Below are 7096 nucleotides of genomic sequence, written 5' to 3' on the forward strand. Positions count from 1 at the left end.
GAGACAGGTAATAAATGAAATTCTGTCTAACATCTGACTCATAGTAAGCCCAGCGGGCCCCTGGACTGACCCAGTGGTCATTTTCTCAGTTCATGAGTATATAATTGTGTGTGCTCAGTTGCTCAGTTGTTTCCAACTTTTTGTGACCCTTTGGACAGTAGCCCACCAGGCTCTGTGGAATTTTCTAGGCAAGAATGCTGGAACAGGTTGTCATTTCCACCCCCAGGGGATCTTTGCAGCCTAGGGGTTGGACCTGAGCCTCTTGTGACTCCTGCATTGGCAGGCAGATTCTTTACCACTGCACTGCCTGGGACGCCTGAGTATACAGTTGGAATTTATATGTTCAGCAATTGGAATAATCCCACATCAGATCCCTGGATTGTGATCAAGGGCTACCATGGCAGGAAGGCAAAAGGAATTACTCTGAAACTGCTCCCCACCTCAGCCAAGATAGTAAACCAAAAGCAATCACATCCTGGGGGAGTGGAGAATTAGTCTCCCCATTAAACCTTTAAAAATTGCAGAAGCGGTGGTCCTGTGTAACTCACCAGTCTAGACCCTGCAGAACAGACCCCACAGAAAGCTGATCGATTCTGAAGAGTACTGCAGACTCCGTAAGTAGCAGCCCTGAGTGCGGTAGCTATGCCAGACATGGCCTTCGGGCCAGAACTGACTGATAAGACCTCAGGGATATGGTATACCACCATCGATTTGGTGAATGCATTTTTTCCTTTCAACTTAAAAAGTGAATCAGAAACAATCTGTATTCTCATGGGACAGCTAATAGTATTCATTTTTCTCAGGACTGTGTGAATTTCTCCTGTGCTTAGTCAGTCAGTCGTGTCCAACTCTACAGTCTAACCCCATGGACTATAGCCCACTAGGCTCCTCTGTCCATGGGATTCTCCAGGCAAGGATACTGGAGTGGGTGGCCATTTCTTTCTCCAGGGGATCTTCCTGACCCAGGAATCGAAGCTGCATCTCTGGCATCTCCTGCATTGGCAGGTAGATTCTTTACCACTAGCACCCACCACATGGAAATTCTCCTGGCCTCCATTGTAATGTAACCCGAGAGATGGGACACTGATCCATTACAGCAATCCTATCATGTTGATTGGATATGATGGACAAGCAGTGGCCAGTAGGCTAGAGACCTTGGTAAGACACATGTGCATCAAAGGGGAGCAAATCAACCCTACCAAGATTCAGGGATCTGTTACTTACAGTGAAGTTGATAGACATCAACTTTGGATAGCCCCTCCAAAGTGAAAGACAAAGTGTTGCATTTTGTATCTAATACTACAACTGCTCAGGAGTGTAATTGACCCTTCATGTAGGCATCCTTCCCTCAAGACCTGAGGTCAAGGGCTGAAGCCTCTGATTCTGGCGAGTTGCTCATGGTCTCAGACAGAACTTCCCCATCAATAATATATCTACTGGGTTGGGCAAAAAGTTTGTTCAGCTAGTTGAATATGTTCTTCCATAAAGTTCTTCATGAAAATGGAAAGTGAAATGAAAAAAACTTGAAACTGAAAGAAAGTTTTTGGACAGTATTTTGGTGATAGCAGGACCTGGGGTTTTCATTCATAAATGGCAGCATCTAGGTTCTGACCCTCATCTTATTTAACCCAGGATTCTGGCCTGCATGTACCACAGTGTGGGAGAGATGCTGGGAAACCCTGTTCTAGTTGCCTGCTGAGGAAAAAGGAAAAATCTTTCTTTTTGGAGGCAAAGTTATGCTCCTATCCCAATATGAAAAGAACTCTCTGACATTAGACAGCTAAAAAAATGCCCACTCTTTTACTAAAGTGAAAGTGTTAGTTGCTCAGTCATGTCCAACTCTTTGTGAGCCTATGGACTTGGAGCCTACCAGGCTCCTCTGTCCATGGGATTCTTCAGGTGAGAATAGTTGAGTGGGTTGCCATCCCCTTCTCCAGGGGATCTTCCTCACCCAGGGATTGAACTTGGGTCTCCTGTATTGCAACTCGATTCTTTACCATCTACTTTTATTTTTTTAAACACCTACTATGTGCTCACTGTTTGGTCTAAGTAAGCCAGGCCCCTCTGATTAATACATACTGGGGATGGTTAAACCATCTCCTGAATAATTTGGGCTATCATGGGCATGATGTTTCTTGTTTGTATCACTTCTGGTCATTTTCACTTTGCAGCTCATTTTTTTCAACCAAATTTAGGCTGATGGCTTATTTGTATAATTCCCTGTGCAGAAACATGGTCTTTTTTCAGAATCCTGGAACCTGCATGGTGCTTCTCCCTGGAAAATGCTGCAAGGTTCCCAATGAAGATTTTCCTAGCCTGTTATCTCCAACATTATATCATCTGACAGAACATACAGGCCAAGGTGATTGTACCACAGCTCAGATCTCCTGAGAGCTTCTTAGGATGCAGTTGGGAGACAAAAGCACACCAGCTATGCTAACAGAGAGAACTTCATATAAAGAACTGTTAACTAGGTGTTAAGAAAAACTAAGACAGAAAGAAAAGCGTAACAGGAGGTAAAGACTGCAGAAAGCAACTACTACCTCTAGCACTGGGGAAATGAAGGAAGAAGTTGGAAATATCAAAATGTAGAAACTTGAATGTGGGGCTGAATGGGGAGTGAAACACAAAGTGGGTGTTGCTCGGCTGGGACTGAGGTCTTGAGCTTGGAGGAGGAGTTCTGTGTTGCTGCAACCCAGACCTAGGGGTGCCAGCAGCTAGTGCTGATGTTCCTGGGAGGATGCAGTGAGGCTAATTCTCCAAGAATTGGAAAACTCCCACCTGGCTTCAGCTGGAAGGAATTGCTGCTGCCCTGCCCAGAGACAGGGAGGAGAAGGGGAAAGGTAAGTGTTAACACTGGCAGGAACAGCAAGTCTCTCCTTCCTCTGCCAGGTTTATAGTTAGAGTTAGGTTGGGGTTAGGGTTAGGGTTAGGATTCTCTCTAGGATCCCCTATACAATACTTTGCTGATAAAGGTCGGTATAGTAAAAGCTATGGTTTTTTCAGTAGTCATATATGGATGTGAGAGCTGAACCTTAAGGAAGGTTGAGCACTGAAGAATTGACGCTTTCAAACTGTGGTGCTGGAGAAGACTCTTGAGAGTCCCTTGGACAACAAGGAGATCAAACTAGTCATCCTAAAGGAAATCAATCCTGAATGTTCATTGGAAGGACTGATGCTGTAGCTGAAACTCCAATACTTTGGCCACCTGATACAAAGAGCTGAGTCACTTGAAAAGACCTGACTCATTGGAAAAGACCCTGATGCTGGGGAAGATTGAAAGCAGGGGAAGAATGGGGTCAACAGAGGATGAGATGATAGGATAGCATAACCGATTCACTGGACATAAGTTTGAGCAAACTCCGGGAGATGGTGAAGGACGGGAAAACCTAGCGCGCTACAGTCTGTGGGGTCGCAAAGAGTCAGACATGACTGAGTGGTTGAACAACAATTACTAGAATTCCATATCGGCAGAGCCTAAAAAGTGAGCTGTTGGCAAAGGAGGCATTTGGTTTGGAGACTGCCGATCCAGTGTCTCAAAACAGAGAACTGAAGTGTGGGGAGGGGGATGAGGGGTTGTAAACCAGAGACAATACCTTCATGACTTATACACAGAGCCATCCCTAACACTGGTGACAATCATTTGGTATCATAAAGGGTGTGTGTGTGTGTGTGTGTGTGTGTGTGTGTGCATGCTCAGTCATGTCCAACTCTTTGCAACACCATGGACTGCTGCCTGTCCATGGAATTTTCCAGGCAAGGATACGAGACTAGGTTGCCATTTCCTACTCCAGGGAATCTTCCCCACCCAGGGATCGAACCTGCATCTCTTGTGTCTCCTGCATTGGCAAGTGGATTCTTTACTACTAGTGCTACCTGTGAAGCCCATCATAAAGAATAAATTTTTAATTTTCTTAAATGTTCCATTATAATAGCTGATATTTGTGTATCTCACTATAGTTTTTCATTTGTTTGTTTTTAATTGAGCCTAGTATCTCATTTAATCTTTTGAAAATGATAGGAATCATACTTTTCCTGTGGAAGACAATGGTTCCCAGAAAAGCCAAGCACCAACCTAAAGATACACAACATATAAAGACAGACTTGAGTCCCTTTTATCTCTTGTCCAGCCTCTTACACTACGCCATACTGTCTCCTAAAAATTTGGCCACAAAGCAAATGCATTGGTGACCATATCTTTATTAGAAAATCCTCAACCAAAAATTAATTCAGGTAAGCGTATTAGTAATTATTTTAATTCTCCCTCTTGAGAAACCTGTATGCAGGTCAGAAAGCAACAGTTAGAATTGGACATAGAACAACAGACTGGTTCCAAATAGAAAAAAGACTACATCAAGGCTATATATTCTCACCCTGCTTATTTCAGTTATATGCAGAGTACATCATGAGAAATGCTGGGCTGGAAGAAGAACAAGCTGGAATCAAGATTGCCAGGAGAAATATCAATAACCTCAGATATGCAGGTGACACCACCCTTATGCCAGAAAGTGAAGAAGAGCTAAAGAGCCTCTTGATGAACGTGAAAGAGGAGAGTGAAAAAGTTGGCTTAAAGCTCAAAGGTCAGAAAACTAAGATCATGGCAACCAGTCCCACCACTTCATGGCAAATAGATGGGGAAACAATGGCTGACTTTATTTTTGGGGGCTCCAAAATCATTGCAGATGGTGACTGCAGCCATGAAATTAAAAGACGCTTACTCCTTGGAAGGAAAGTTATGACCAACATAGACAGCATATTCAAAAGCAGAGACATTACTTTGCCAACAAAGGTCCGTCTAGTCAAGGCTATGATTTTTCCAGTGGTCATGTATGGATGTGAGATTTGGGACTATAAAGAAAGCTGAGCACTGAAGAATTGATGCTTTTGAACTGTGGTGTTGGAGAAATGCTTGAGAGTCCTTTGGACTGCAAGGAGATCCAACCAGTCCATCCTAAAGGAGATCAGTCCTGGGTGTTCATTGGAAGGACTGATATTGAAGCTGAAACTCCAATACTTTGGCCACCTGATTCAAAGTACTGACTCATTGGAAAAGACCCTGATGCTGGGAAAGATTGAGGGCAGGAGGAGAAGGAGATGATAGAGAATGAGATGGTTGGATGACATCACTCAGTGGACATGAGTTTGGGTAGACTCCGGCATTTGGTGATAGATAGGGAGGGCTGGCGTGCTGTGATTCATGGGGTAGCAAAGAGTCGAACAAGACTGAGCAACTGAACTGAATTGAACTGGGTAAGTTAAATTTCATCCATTCATTTAACAAATATTTGATGCTATAGGAGAAAAAACCTTAACTAGAATAGTGTATCTGTCCTCAAGGATTTTCAGTCTACCATGGGAGACAAAAAATTATAGTGTGTAGGAAGTGTTACTCTAGGCATGGTATAAGATGCCAGCAGAAAGAAGAGCCATCCTAGTTCATCAGGGGAAGGGAAAGGAGGGAAGGAAGTTAGTGAGGGTTGTGGGAGGGGATGATAGGGCCAGTGGTGTGTTCCAGGAAGAGGGCACAACCTAGAAAAGTCCAGAAGCTAGAAAGAGCTGGGATCATTAAAGGAAACTGCTTTTGTAAGTGCATCAAGACTCCCTCATGAGAGGAAGAATGGGCAGAAGGGGAGGGATTGGAGAAGAAGAGACGTACCCAGCCATCTTGAATACTTTGAATGCAATCCTGAGGGTAACTGGGGAACCTGTTGTCTCAGGAGTGGCACTTAAACCAGCAGCAAAGCCAGAATTTGCCTCTGTCTGTCTCATCTGCATGCTTGCAGAGGCAGAAGTTAAAAACCTTCCCCTCTCGTGGATGCCTCTGGACTAAGAGGATTCTGCTCTAGACAGCTAGGACAAGTTGGTCCTATGTTTACTGCTGAAGAAAATTCTTATCTTCTTTGGGTTCTGTGAGACCACTCTTTGATGTCACAGGGCATTTTTCAGGGAAAACATATGCCAAACTTTCCTCCCAATAACTGAGCAATGCCTCCACAGAGAAATTAAGGAAGAAAAAGCCCCTATTTAGAAAGTCCCAGGTGACCAAATTTCTAGTTCTCTGTGTTTTCATTCTCCCTCCCTTATCTCTGTGAAGATCCCTTGCTGATGTCACCATGAACTCTAGATCTCCACCTGAGAAGAAAATACCCAGAAACCTGCTCCTCCACATGAAGTGAAGTGAAGTGAAGTCGCTCAGTAGTGTCCAACTATTTGCGACCCCATGGACTGTAGCCCACCAGGCTCCTCCATCCATGAGATTCTCCAGGCAAGAATACTGGAGTGGGTTGCCATTTCCTTCTCCAGGGGATCTTCCTGACCTAGGGATCGAACCCAGGTCTCCCACATTGCAGGCAGATGCTTTAACCTCTGAGCCACCAGGGAAGCTCCTCCACGTAATCAGCCCCAATGCATTACCTCGCCACCTACCACACTGAGTGGCTGCAATGACTTTGAGCTGAAGAAGAAACCAGATCCTTTCCCCAAAAGACTCCTGTTCATGATCAGGACAGCTGAGCATGACTTTTGGCAGGTGGTCAGATTCCTAATACTTTACATCATTAATAATGATTCTTTTTTGGGGGTCACTTACCAGGGCACTTCCACACCCTATGTTTTTATATTCTGTATTGTTTGAATTTTTAACCATCTGTATTACATATGTAATTTAACAAATGGTGTGTATAAGGATATACCCAAAACACTCAGAAACATAATTCTTGTCACTCAAAAGAGTATGATGCTTGTAGAACATAGGAGGGAACTTCTGAAACAGATTCTCACTTCAACTATATTCCCGAGTTCATCAGCTTCACTAAAACTTTTGAGAAATGCAGTCTCAGACTAACCCTGGGCCTGCTGAATCAAATTCTGCACTTTAACAGATTCTGAGGTGATTCCTATACATATTAACATCTGATCTAGTATAGCCAACTTTCAGGATTTCAACTGCTGAGGCAGCAGGAAGGACAGCAGAAACTATTTAAGTTCACACAGCTCCTCAGCACCAGAACTAGGGCTTTAGTTCCTATCTTTAGACTCCCAGACCAGGGCTCTTTTCATGCCTTTAGGCTGCCTCTCCAGCATGTGGTCTTCCTAG

The sequence above is a fragment of the Capra hircus genome, chromosome 3 (assembly GCF_001704415.2).
Source record: "Capra hircus breed San Clemente chromosome 3, ASM170441v1, whole genome shotgun sequence".
NCBI lineage: Eukaryota > Metazoa > Chordata > Mammalia > Artiodactyla > Bovidae > Capra > Capra hircus.